General features: G+C 47.4%; 1 protein-coding gene and 1 pseudogene across 2 annotated transcripts in view; one reads left to right on the forward strand and one right to left on the reverse strand.

Moving 5' to 3' along the window:
• Positions 1–2,462: 2,462 nt before the first annotated feature.
• Positions 2,463–14,262, reverse strand: part of DRC8 (dynein regulatory complex subunit 8) — an 80,193-nt gene continuing 68,393 nt past the window's right edge. The window contains exon 8 of the transcript XR_013813122.1: positions 2,463–4,130. The gene's annotated coding sequence lies outside the window, so the exon portion shown is untranslated. The remainder of the gene's footprint in view (positions 4,131–14,262) is intronic.
• On the forward strand, positions 4,128–13,179 carry LOC307094762 (ubiquitin carboxyl-terminal hydrolase 11-like; annotated as a pseudogene). Its single transcript has one exon. The product of its transcript is annotated as a ubiquitin carboxyl-terminal hydrolase 11-like (transcript).

Below are 14,262 nucleotides of genomic sequence, written 5' to 3' on the forward strand. Positions count from 1 at the left end.
CATCTGCCCCCTGGTGGTCAGGACGCATCATAGCGACCAGTTGTTCCGCCTATTGGTTGATTTGCATATTAGGGTTTTATTATATAGGAGGATAATATAGACATAAGATAAAACCCACAATATAACCTTATCAATTTACTTTAAACAATCTATTGTCTTTTAGTGAAGTGAGAAAAAATTAAATGTGTAGTTTTTATATTTTACTCAGTTTTACCATTTCTAGTACTTTTTTTCCCCCTAAAGAGCCAGCTCTCCAACTGGGTCATTTCCTTGTTTTAATTTTGTGTTTGAAGACTAGTTTAACTGGACATAGAAGTCTTGGTTGACAGTTATTTTCCTTTCAGCTCTTTAAAGATGCCATTCACTGCCTCTGGCCTTCCTTGAAGGTCAGCAGTAATTCTTATGGGAATTCTCCTCTATGTAATGCCTTTTTTCCCTTGGATTCTTGGAAGATTTTCTCTTTACCATTGGTTTTCAGCGATTTGATTATTGTATTACTGGATCTAGTTCTCTCTGTATTTATTCAGCTTAAGGCTTGCTGAATTTCTAGGACCTATAAGTTGATCTGTAAGTTTTTCACCAAATTTGGGAAAATTTATGATTATCCCGTAAGTTACTGAGGCCTGTTTATTATTTCAATCTTTACTTCTCTAGTCTTCAGATTGGATAATGTCTGTTGATCCTTCAAGTTCACCACCCTTGCTTCTGCTATTTCCAATATCTTTTAAGCCTATCCAGTGAATTCTTCATATTAGATACTTTTAAATAAAAGCATACCCAGCCAGTGTGGCTCAGTGGTTGAGTGTCGACCTATGAACCAGGAGGTCATGGTTCGATTCCCAGTCAGGGCACATGCTTGATCCCCAGTGGGGAATGTGCAGGAGGCAGTCAACCAATGATTCTCTCTCATCATTGATGTTTCTAAGACTCTCTCATGGATCAGCTGCCTCCTGCATGCCCCCTAATGGAGATTAAGCCCACAACCTAGTCATGTGCCCTGACCGGGAATGAAACGGTGATCTCATAATTCATAGATCAATGCTCAACCACTGAGCCACGTCAGCTTGACTCTACCTCTTTTTCCTCTAAATCCTTGAACATAGTTATAATAGCACTTTTACATTTCTTGTCTGCTAATTCCAACATCTGGCTCATTTGGGGGTCACTTTCTATTAACTGATTTTTCTCTTGACTCTGAATCACATCTTCCTATTTCTTTCACATCCAATTTTAACTGTATGTTGAATATTGTGGCTATTACAGCATAGAGATGCTAGATTCTATTATCTTCCTTTGAGGAGTATTGACTTGTGTTCTAGCAGGCAGTTAACGCCTTGATGACCAGTCATGAGGTAACTCATGTCCGCACTTACATTAATTTAAGTAATTTTAAAACTCTAGTGCTTTCAGACCTTCAAATTATTTAGATTAATGGAAGTGCAGATACAAGTTCTCTCATGACCGGTCAGCAAGGTGTTTAGTGCTTGATCACTCTGAACTTGTGAGGCTTGGCTTTATGCTTTGTGAAGGTGGTTCTATTTAGGTTTTGCCCTTAGACCCAAGAAAAATCCCTTCATTCCGGGACTTGTTCTTTACCCTTAACGTATGGCACGTCTGGGGGTTCCATGGGAAGCCTAAAGTGCTTGCTGAGCCCCTCTAACTTGGGTCCAAGCTCTGCTTCCCTGAAGAGATAGCAGTTGAAATCTCTGCTCAACTCTTTCAGCTTCTAGATGCTTCTTTCCTCTGGACTCTTCCATGTATGCAAAATTCAAAACTGTTACCCAAGGATTTGGGGGAAATTTAATGTGGATTTTGGGGTTGCCTCATTTTGGCTCTCTCCTCTACAGGATTCCACTCCCCCCTTTCCAGTCACAGCCCTGAATTCCACCACGCGATAACACCTCAAGTCAAAAGCTGGCCATCTCCTTGAGTTATAATCCCCATGCCCAGCAGACTGGAAAGCCCCATCCAACCCTCTGAGTCCTTGAATCCCCCCCAGTCTCTGCCTGCTTTGGGCCACTCTCCAGTGCCTCTATACAGGTTTCATGTTGTTGTTATCCAGTTTGTCATCATTTCCTTTGGAAAATTCAATTGTGTATAAAGTACTCCCTAATTTTAGTTTTAATGGTGGCTTTTTCAGTTCCACCTTAGGCTTTTAGAATTCTTGTCGTTTCAAGGGTTTTCATTCTGTGGGTTTAGCAGCCTAAAGAGTTAGTCTTTAAAGAAACTAGCTATAATTTTACCTTCTATTAGACTGAAAGATTCTAATGATGCAACCAAACCATTCATTGATACATAAATTAGATGATTGATAGATTTCTCATGTCTTCACATTTATGGACTTGACAGCTTTAATTCAATATTTAGCTTATACCTTGGCCAGTGTTGTTCATTCAGTGGTTACAGTGTCAGCCCCTGCACCAAAGGGCCTTGGGTTTGATTCCCAGTCAAGGGCATGTACCTGGGTTGCAGGTTCGCTTCCTGTCCCCGGTAGGGGTGCGTGTGGGAGGCAACCAGTCCACATATCTCTTTCACATCAATGATTCTCTCCCTTTCTCTCTCTCTCTCTCCCTCCCTCTTCTACTCTCTCTGAAAAGCAATGGAAATATGAATATATACACATACACACATACATACATACATCCTCAGGTGAGGATTAACCTAACCTCAGGTTAGGTTAACAAAACCCACTCATTTTATGAATGAAAAAATTACATACTGGCTTCTAAAAGTCCAGAGCTTCTATAAACAACAATTTATTTATTTATTCCATTGATATCCCTGGGTGAAAACAGTGACTCCCTAACTCTAAGCACAAAATGCAAAAAATTAAGGTCAATTACCTGGCTGAGAATTAAATTCTTATTCCATATTCCTTGTTGCTTAATTATTAAACCAACATAACTTCTTTGGGAATGCTTCATGGGACTTTTATATTTTCATAAAATGCAATTTAGCTTGTTCATTATTTATACCTCAGGAGTCACTCATTAATTTTATAGCTAAAATATGTCCAAGTCTAAAAGTATGAATCAGAAATGAAAGTCCAGAATCAGCCTGGCAACTTCTAATTGCTAAGCAGAGGGCAGAACAGAACAGATTCCACTCCTCTTTAATATCTGTCTTCTGGAATAATTTCCAGGTCGGTTGCCAACAGAGGCAGCCGAGTGCATGTGCCAGAGGCGGCTGTTTCTTCTTAAAGATAATTAAAGCAGCTTACACTGTCCATGTGGTAGCTTGATGAATATGCAAACAATATTTGCATACGATTTACGGGTGTCCTGGGGACCGTCTGATCATGTGCGGGCTGCCAGTCAGCAGCAGACTGGTAACTTCCATCTGTGGGCGTGGCCACTGCTGCAGTTTAAGGGGAGGGTTGTTAGCCCACAAGCTGAGAAAGACTTTCCACTCTTGGGCTCTCATTTCGGTCCTTAATCATTTTATCCTCATCAATTCCTTTCATGCTAAATTCCAAAGCTGATAGTTGATTTCGGTCCAAAGTTGATCATTCCGAAGAAAGAGAAAGGGTGTGAACCAAGTTTGTGAGCCTAGCCCTAGAGTGATACTTCTGGGGAGGGTTAGGGTTAGTGAGATGTCTCAACATATTCAGTCAGTAACTACTGAGTGCGGAAGACAAGCAAGGCGCTGTCCTGGATGCTAGGATTACAGCAGCAGGCCAAACAGAAGGCCTGCCCTCATGGAGCTGGCATTTAGTGGAGACAACAGTCCTGGAGGCCGGAAGTCATAAGTCAAGGTGCCGGCGAGGTCAGGTTCCGGTGAGCTCTCTTGGGTTGCAGACTGCTGACTTCTCCTTGTGTCCTCACATGGTGGAAGGGTCAAGGGCACCCTAGGCCTCTTCTTCTAAAGGTAAATCCTGTTCACGAGGGCCCCCCTCATGACCTATCACCTCCCAAAGGCCCCACTTTAGCACATAATAACCATCACATGGGGGTTACACTTCAACATGTGAACTGGGGAGAACACATTCTGTCCATGACAGTCTCTTTCTGTTTTCTTCCTGCTTCTTTCTGGTTAGGGTGCCAGTATCCCAACTTCCCTCCATCGTGCCGGTGGGACCTCTGGACCACCCCCTGGGGGTCCCCGTGATGAACACTGGGTTATACTGCACACTGCACCGTGTGAGAAACAAAACTCTTATTTGGAGCAGAAGCCACAGAAAATAAGCATATTTCTTTATAGAAGCTCAGGCAATTCCACCCTATCAACTCCTCCCCAATCTTCTCTTTCGGGGCATCATCTCTCCTGATACCCAGTAATTTCCATCATTTACTACGTCCATTTCTGCCGTCTTCTGAGGATTCTCATTTTCCAAAGTAGGAAGGCCACACTGTCTGTCATGAGCCTGGGCGGTGCAGGGAGTGATGTGCTGGGAGGTGACATGGGCCAGGGACAGGGAGGGGAAGGTGTCACCCCCTTTTCTCCTGACCCTGAGCAGAAGGGAGTATGCAGAGGAGGCAGACCTGGGAGAGAGACGAGAGCTCTGGTAACCCCCTCCCTGACTCTCCTCTCTCCCTGTGGCCTGTGTTCTGCCTGCCCTTCCCAGGCTGTAAGTTCTCACTGAGCCAGAAAAGAGCTAGTGAATAGAGTGAAATACTCTAGCAGTGCATGTCGGATGTCCTTCAATGAGGCAGATTACACCTTCCCTGGTCCCACAGCCACAGCGGGGCTCAGCAGCCACTCCACAGAACACCAGTCGGAAATGGCTGTGTGTGTGTGTGTGTGTGTGTGTGTGTGTGTGTGTGTGTGTGTGTGTGTACATGCCCATAAAGTCCTCTTTTTGGGTCCTTTAAATTAGCTTTATCATGGCTTGAGTCAACCATGCCCCTCTTCCTAGCTGAGAGCTTGCCAGCTCTCCCGTGCAGGGACAATTTTCTCTATATATAGTGTCTGCTAGAAATCAAAGCACTCCACTAACAACTGTCATTATTTTATAGCATGTAGCATCTTCCTTCCTTTAGGGTTTCTCAGTCGTTCCTAAAAGCCCTAGAAAGTCATCGGAAGCATTCTCCCAGTTCTCCAGAGGAAGCTACAAGGCGAACGTAACCACCTCCCCTGACTTCACCAGCACAGCACAGCCCACCTGCCCATAGATTATTCTCGACCCTTTTTCTTTCCTTCAAGATTTTCCATTGACTTCCTGGAAGAGTCTGCTCTACAGTTTGAATATCAGAAATGCATGATAGGTGCCACAGTTCATTCTAATCCCCTTCTCGTCTATTTGCCACAGCAGATCTTGGATATTCTTGACGCTAAGATCTTTCTGTTGCCAATATAATATAAATACGGAGCAGAGCAGGCCCACCCCACGGTTTCAAAGTGACTCAAGTTTTGGTAGCCTTCATGGACCGTTCCTGTGGCTTTTTGCTATCTGCCTGCCTCACTATTTCCCATTTGATGCATATTTAAAAAGAAGTGAATGCGCTTTAGTTTCGCTGTTATCACTTCCAGTAGAAGGAAGCCAGATTTGGGAACCACACGCTGAACACAGATTGCTTAACCCGGGGCACCTCTGGGATCATCGCAATCCTGGTGCAAAGAAAGAAGCAAAGCAGCCATCCTGTGAGCAGCCAGGCGAGAGGCTTTGGCACTGATATTTCTGTCGGGTAACATCCTTGCTGGCTCCAGAAGCATTAGTCACAAGAAGGGAGATAAAAACAAAATACTCTGTACCACACAGAACACGATCAAGGGTTATAGAGCCAGGATTTTAGTATACAGCTCATCTGTGTGTTTAGTTGATAAAATATTTCTACAAGACCCGCTTTTATGCTACTTTGCCAACATTAATCTTTGTATCTCTAGTTTAAGACAAAGAAAGGTCTTAGCCAGATGACTGAAAGCTTTAGAAAAGTGTAAGAGTTTATATTTACGTACAAAATAGACACCAGCAGCCAGGCACTTCCTTCCCATTTTGACACCTGCCCCTCTCGGATGAGACATCACCACCAGCTGGCTCTGCAGGTTTTGTGCAAATGCTCTCTCTACCTGAAACAGCCCCCCTCCCTGACCACTTGCCTGGAAACTCGCTATCCTTCCTTAAAGTCACAGCTCAGATGTCACTTCTTCATGTCTAGATGCCCCCAGCAGCCACTGCCATTGGGGTTGGGATTTACCCATTCACGAGTCACACCCACACGGACAGCAAGCCCTGCCCATGGCTGGTGTGCCTCACTCAAGGAAGCAACTTACTGATGAACAAATAAATGAGTGAGCGAAAGAGTGAAAGAATGAATGAGACCCACATCACAGATGGCAAACAGCTGACTGCGGGAAGACGAATTGGTTGTGCCAGGTCCTGCCAACCACCTTCTCAACTTAAGAGCAGGTCGCTGGTCTCCGGGAGCATTGCCGTCCCAGGTGTAACAGCCATACTTGAGGACCCAAGAAGTAACTCCCTTCCTTCCTCATTGCTCACAAGTGGGCAATAGTGTTTCTAAAACTAACTATTTAAATCAGTTAATTTCCCTTTAATACACTTTTAAGTAATAAAATACTAGGCCATATTTTGCCAAACACTCAGGCAGGCTCTTGAAGCACCAATGAATTTCCTCGTGAATAAGTCCTGGCCTGACATGAAAAACGGCGGACACGGGCCTCGGCCAGCCACTGAGCTCGGTGCCGGGGTCCCACAGGGCGGAGCTGGACACGCCCAGGAAGACGGGTTTCCCAGTTTAAGAAAAGGGAGCGGTTGGTTAGGGGTGCAGAGCTTCGTTTGGAATGAGAAACCTCTGGACATGGATGGCGGTGCCGGTCGCACAGCAATGTTAATGTACTTAATGCCACTGAACTGTACCCAAAAACTGGTTAAAATGGTATATTTTGTGCTGCGTAGTTTTATTACAGTAAAAAAAGAGTATAAAGAAGTTTAAAAATCACACACTTTAACACATCTCTCTAAACATAAATACACACATTTGTACAATGTTCAGTACTCTTCTCTCACTCAGCTCTAACGATCTCTTTCACACTCCAATCATCTTGAAGCTGGCCTTAAACGAAGTAATTCAATGTGGACCATTCACATAAAACAACAGTAACATCATTCGGAAGAGCTGATATTGACCAGAGGACTTTCAAGACGTCCCCAGTCCTGTGCTGTTGCCTTAGGTGGCTCAGGGACAAACGGTGTTATGTTGTTATTGTTGTTTTAATATATTTTTATTGATTTCCAAGAGGAAGAAAGAGGGAGAGAGAAGGAAACATCAATAATGAGAGAGAATCATTGATTGGTTGCCTCCTACACGCCCCGCACTGGGGATAGTTACAGCTGAGTGAGAGAATACTGAACATACAGAATTTCAGTTTTGCAAGATAAAAAAGTTCTGGAGATCTGTTTCACAACAATGTGAATATACTTAACACTACTGAACTGTACCGTTAAAAATTATTAAGGTGATAAACTTCATGTTTTTTTATCACAATTTTAAAACATACCCCAAATCAGAGCCTTAAGAGCTTATGGGGAATTTTTTTTAACGGTTTGACCTTCTGTTCATAAACTGAGAAGAAACAATAGAGCATACCTTGACTTGAGTCAGGGGCTGCTTCTGTCTGTTGGAGGAAACGGTCTAGAATGAAAACCACCCTGTTGCCTGGCCAGCCTAACATGGTGCCCAGGGAACCCCCAAAGCCTGGGCCCTCCAGGGGACTGAGCAAGCAGAGGGCTGCGCAGAGGCAGGAGCGTGCCAACTCCAAGGAGCAGACATTCCCGACGACAACCCCTGCTGGGTCCGTGCCGGCAGCTGCACCTCTGGCCCCAGATCTCAGAGGTGCCATGTGGTCTTTGACAAGGGAGATCTGAGAATACGCAAGTCTAACGGTTCCTATGTTCTCTGTCAAATAACAAGCCAGGTCCTCCGAATGGAACAGAAGCCCAGGGGTGGGATAAGAACTTGCAGGAGAGTTATCAAGAGCTGGAGCAGCCTTTAATGTTATTGTTATTAAAGGAGACAGTGATGGAGTGCAGCATTCAGTCTCAGCGTGCCGGGGCCAGTGAACAGCCTGACCCCACTTGGTACCACAAAGTCTGTTACCTGAATGCACACGCATGTCTTTCCACACCTTGGCCCTGGCTTGGCCCCACCGCCACCTCTGCAATGTGCAAGCACATGAAACCAAAGCTGCCCCCTGCTGGCCCCCCTGGGCATGGCAGCCTGTAGCTTTCACAGCTTCCATATCCAGCCCTCATCACCCTCCTCTCCGCACGGTTTTCAACCATTAGTGACTGTGCCTGGTGTCTACCTTTTGGGTCCATCGTTTGCACTTCTCTCGGTAGTTAGTGCCGATGCCTGCCTCTCAGCCTCCCTATTGCTGCATTGCTCTCAGGACCCGAGCCCTTGATATAAGCCAGGTATTCGGATAACGTCCTTCAGGGACCTAGAAATGCCACCTTTCAGCTGCAGCAGAAAATGGCATCTTCGGATGAGCAAAGTCTGTGACGCGGCAAGGTTTTTGCCTCTGGCGGAAGCCTCCTTCCCAGGACGGGAGAAAGCGCAGGTTCCTTGTGGAGCGGAACTGGTACAAACAGTGGGAAGTGTACGTGCAGGTAGAAGACGGAGACCCAGCATCATCCCTGGCTGTATCAGTAATGATAAGCTCTTTGAAGACAACATAAACTGGCACCTCAAGAAGGGACTGGCGGAAGGTGAGGACTATGTGCTGCTCCCACCACTGCTTGGAACCACCTGGTCAGCTGGTATGGCCTAGAGCAGGGGTCCTCAGACTTTTTAAACGGGGCCAGTTCACTGTCCCTCAGACGGTTGGAGGGCCGGACTATAGTTTAAAAAAAACGATGAACAAATTCCTATGCACACTGCACATATCTTATTTTGAAGTAAAAAAACAAAATGGCAAAAACACCCGCATGTGGCCCGCGGGCCGTAGTTTGAGGACACCTGGCCTAGAGCATGGCCAACCGCCCACTGAACGCCAGGCTGTGGGTTTGCGTGGCATCTGTGAGGTCGAAGTGTACCCAGCAGAACTGCTGCTTGCCCAGCACAGTGATATGGACACACCTCCCACCGCTCACTCCAGCCACACAGACTCCACTGACCTAGTTTTGCGTACCGCCCAAGACCAGTGCGTGGTGAGCCCCCAGGAAGAGACGCGGCGTTGGGTCAAGAACGCAGAGGGCTCCTTTGAGAGGCTGTGCAACACACGCTGCCCTCAACTCTGGGCAGGTGGTCGTCATGGAGACCCGAAGCAAGGGTGGTACCTGGCCCAGCCAGCAGCCCCGCACTGCGAGCAGCGGGCCGGAGGAGGGGGCGGCATTCCAGGGCCAGCCAGGCATCTGCGGTCTCACCCACCTGGGCAGCACGTGCTTCCTGAACTCAGCCTGCAGCGCCTCAGCAATGGCCCAGCTCACCGAGTACTTCCTCAACACCGCCACCTGGAGGAGCTCAACTTCTGCCACCCGCTGGGCATGAAGGGCGACGGCAGAGGCCTACGCGGACCTGCTGGAGCAGGCCTGGCCCGGCCACCGCCGCTCCATCGCCCAATGTGTTCAAGACCAAGGCCGGCCACTGTGCATCCCAGTTTCTGGGCTACCAGCACATGACTCGCAGGAACTGCTGTCATTCCTTCTGGATGGGCGGCATGAGGACCTCAATCGTGTCAAGAGGAGGAATACGTGGGGCAGTGTGATGCTGCTGGGCGGCCTGATCAAGAAGTTGCTGTGGAGGCCTGGCAGAACCACAAACGGCGGAACGATTCTGGGATTGTGGACACTTTCCACAGACTCTTCAAGTCCACGCTGGTGTGCCCCGATTGCGGCAACGTGTCCGTGACCTTTGACCCCTTCTGCTACCTCAGTGTCCCACTGCCTGTCAGCCACAAGAGGGTCATGGAGGTCTTCTTTGTCTCTATGGACCCCCGCCGCAAGCCAGAACAGCACTGGCTCGTGGTCCCCAGGAAAGGCAAGATCTCGGATTTGTGCATGGTCCTGGCCAAGCACACTGGTGTCTCACCAGAAAGGATGATGGTAGCCGATGTGTCCAGTCACCGCTTCTATAAGATTTCCAAGCTAGAGGAGTCTGAGCACCATCTTGGATCAGGACGATATATTCATCTACGAGGTGCCAGGCAGGTCTGTCGCGGAGAACACCAGGGAAGACGTCATGATCCCTATCTACCTGCGAGAGCGTACCCCAGCCCGTGACCACAACAACTCCTACTATGGCCTCGTGCTCTGGTGTGCGTGCCCCGGGACCTCTCCTGGGACGCCCTGTACCACATTCTGCTGTACCGCCTCTCACGCTATGTGACCAGACCCAGCGCAGATGATGAGGATAATGGTGATGGGAAAGACAGAGAGGGTAGTAAGAACATCCCCAAGCCTGGAAACGTGGCTGGGGGCAGCCCCCAAGACCCTGGGCCGGAGCAGGCTGGGCCCCAGCTCTGGAGTCGCTAGTGGGAGTCGGGCCCCTGCAGACAGCTCTCCTGCACCATCTCACTGGCCCCAGAGAACGCGGCGCAAGCACCTGTTCACCCTGCAAATGGTGAACTCCAACGGGCCCAGCGATCGCTCCAACTTTAACGAGGATACTCAAGCCCAGCCCTATATCGCCATCGACTGGGACCCAGAGATGAAGAAGCGTTACTACGACGAGGGGGAAGCTGAGGGCTACCACAAGCATGACTGCGAGGGGTACGTGCTGAAGGCGGCTCCTGTGCGGCTGCAGGAGCGCAATGAGCTCTTCACCATCGTGGAGACCCTGGAGGAGGAGAACCCCTGGTACTGCCCAACTGCAAGCAGCACCAGCTGGCCACCAAGAAGCTGGCCCTGTGGACACTGCCCGAGACGCTCATTATACACCTGAAGCGCTTCTCCTACACCAAGTGCTCCGAGAGGAGCTGGACACCCTTGTGGAGTTTCCTATTCGGGACCTGGACTTCTCCGAGTTTGTCATCAAGCTACAGGACGAGTCAGCCCCAGAGCTGTACAAATACGATCTCATTGCCGTATCCGACCACTATGGCGGCCTGCGTGACGGACACTACACAACATTCGCCTGCAACAAGGACAGTGGGCAGTGGCACTACTTTGATACAACAGCGTCTCGCCTGTGACGGAGAATCAGATTGAGTCCAAGGCAGCCTATGTCCTCTTCTATCAACGCCAGGACGTGGCGCATCGTCTGCAAACCAAGCCCCAGCCTGGCCAACCTGACCCCCCAGCACTTCCTGCCTGTGACCCCCTCTCTGAGTCCATGGATATAAACTGACCCACCTCGGGCCTACAGCAGGAAAGGAAGCTCTCTCTGCTCTCTTCCTTCTCCCCTCCGCTCCTGTCCTCTTAACCGCGTAGGTTAAGGCCTCACAGGCTTAGCTGTGGCGACTGTTCTCTTGTGCCGCCGCCGTGTTGCTCTTTCCCGGGAAGAGGAGGCTGTCTCCCCCGGCAGTGTGTCCCTGCCTGTGTGCCCCCTAGAGCATTAACCTCCCCGCCTCCCCTGTGTTTATGGTTGCTCCCTTTCCTGTGTCGTTCATCTGGGGTGTACTGGAGGGGGGGGGGTGGTACACATCAGCACAGAGTGCATTTTCTTACAGAGTGTACTTTGCGCCGTGTATATATAAAGTGCCAGTGTGTTCCTCGGGGGGGGGGGGGGGGGGCGGGGGTGGAGAGAATGCAACCTTTCTTTGGAGTTAAGTTACAACTCTTTAGAAATAATTCTATTTTATATATCATATGAAGCCCTAATTCCTAGCTTAAGAAAATTCTGAAGTTATCTGGTTAACCCTAATTATTGCAGAAATTAACAAAATTTCTACCCGACTTACAACTCCCAGTGCAGTGTTGTAGAATGACCAAATTTAAAATGGAAGAAACACAGAACTAACAAGCTGCGCATCTGAGGTGTGTGAGTGGTTTCTTATTTTAAAATATACATTACTTTAAATATATAATTTAAATATATTAAATATCAAAATAAACTGTGTGTTCATTGATTTTTTAAAGTGTTTATTTAGCAAAGAATTATATTCAGAATTTTTATAAATTCCTTCTGTATTATTTATATAAGTAGTTATTCTAAATCATCTTTTTTCTTATAGCCCTATGGTGTTCAAAATCTGTTTTATCCATTTACAACTTAATTACATCTAGTCCAAACACTTCACTGCCACTCCCACGAGAAGAAGATAGACTCACCATGACAAACACAGCAGTGTGATTGCTAATGTAAATGCTGCGTCGCCAGAAAATAACAAGGGAAGAAAACTGTTATCTGGAGCAGATTTGACCAGCACACAGGTCACATGGGGGCTTATACTTCTGGTAAGGGCACATGCAATTTTAAACCCCACCTGTCACACACGAAATTATAAAAAATAAAATGCATGCTTCTAAAAAAAAATCAAGAAGCATTTCTTGTGAGAAATTAAAGAACTGAGCCAACGGCTGTACCTCCTATCCAAACTGCCCCGCCTTCACCCCACGCACTGTCACCTGGCTCAGGGCAGGGTCATCACTAAATGTCTGGGGACCCAGTTAAGTGGAGGATCTCAAAGATGTCATCTAGTTTGGCCCTCACAAACAGAGAAGAGGCTTAAAAACTTTCCTACAGGCCTGCTGGCGTGGCTCAGTAGTTGAGCATCGACCTATGAACCAGGAGGTCACAGTTCAATTCCCAGTCAGGGCACATGCCCAGCTTGTGGGCTCGATCTCCAGTGGGGGGCATGCAGGAGGCAGCCGATCAATGATTCTCTCATCATTGATGATTTTCTCTCTCTCTCCCTCTCCCTTCCTCTCTGAAATCAATAAAAATACTATTTTAAAAGTTTCCTATGAAGTAACCTTGAAGAGTCTACTAATACTGTAAGTGGAAGTGAGCTTGAATTCTCCTCTATGAGTGTTGTCAGCCATGTTACAAGGTAAAACTATGATAGTCTAGTTTGATTTGATGAGAAGTAACAAAAAAATTGTAAGTTATCAAGAATACTGCCGAAACCGGTTTGGCTCAGTGGATAGAGCGTCGGCCTGCGGACTGGAGGGTCCCAGGATCGATTCCGGTCAAGGGCATGTACTGTGGTTGCTTGCACATCCCCGGTGGGGGGTGTGCAGGAGGCAGCTGACCGATGTTTCTCTCTCATCGATGTTTCTGGCTCTCTATCCCTCTCCCTTCCTCTCTGTAAAAAATCAATAAAATATATTTTAAAAAAAAAGAATACTAGTTGGAAAATATATGTACCTTTACTGTCACTAACAATGACCTTTGCCTAAGTGACTATCACGCCTTGAGCTGGTGACCAGGCTTAAAATGGAGCCAAGACATTTAGCAGAACATTTAAAAATGGGGATAGCTGACTCGAGGACTTTGTGCTAGGTAGTTTTATCACAGTAAAAGAATGCCTGCCCTGGCCAGTGCTGCTCGGTGGTTACCTGTAAAGAGTCTTACACAAGTACTTAGAACACTGCCTGGAACATAAGACTTGTATTCAGAACACAAACAAACCTTGGCACTTTTTAAGCTGTGCTTAAGGGCGATACTCAATCCATCCTTAATGAATGTCAGGAACCTGGTGATCAATGGTGAGAAGCTGGTTCAAGGTTTCTGACTGAGGACCGAAGACTTACTGGCAGCACCAGGAGCCGCCCGGCGCTCTGCAGAGCCCCCGGGTAAAACTGTCCTGAACCTCAGGCGTGCTAGTCTGGCTAACTCCGATCTAAACAGCAAGTTGCCTCAACATTTCAACCTGGTGAGTTTAGAAAAACAAAACACCATTTCCACAAATGAGTAAGAGTTTGCTGCAGCGGGCGGTGAATAATTCATGCTGCTCTAAAGCACTGGGATGATAGACAATTTTTTAAAAAGAAGAAAGATGCAGCCATCTCACTTCGGGGTATGTATCCAACAGAACTGAGAGCAGGGCCTCAAAGATGTATTCCCATGTTCTTAGTAGCATTAGTCACAATAGCCAAGAGGTAAAGCAAACCAAATGTCCACAAATGGATGATGAATGGGTAAACAACACGGGGTCTCGCCAACAATGGAGTATTACTCAGCTTTAAAAGGAAGGAATTCCTGTCACGTGCCACAATGCGGATGAGCCCTGACGACACTATGCAAAGGGAAATCAGCCAGTCACAAAGGCAAACACTGTCGATTCCACTTGGGAGGCTCCTAGAGAAGCCAGACTCCCGGGAGCAGGTGGAGTGGAGGCTGCCGGGAGTTGGGGCAGGGGAAGAGGGCTTGTTCCCCGGGTGCAGCATTTCAGAGCTGCAGGATGAAACGTTCTGAGACCTAG

Source organism: Cnephaeus nilssonii (genome assembly GCF_951640355.1).
Source record: "Cnephaeus nilssonii genome assembly, chromosome: 23".
Lineage (NCBI taxonomy): Eukaryota > Metazoa > Chordata > Mammalia > Chiroptera > Vespertilionidae > Cnephaeus > Cnephaeus nilssonii.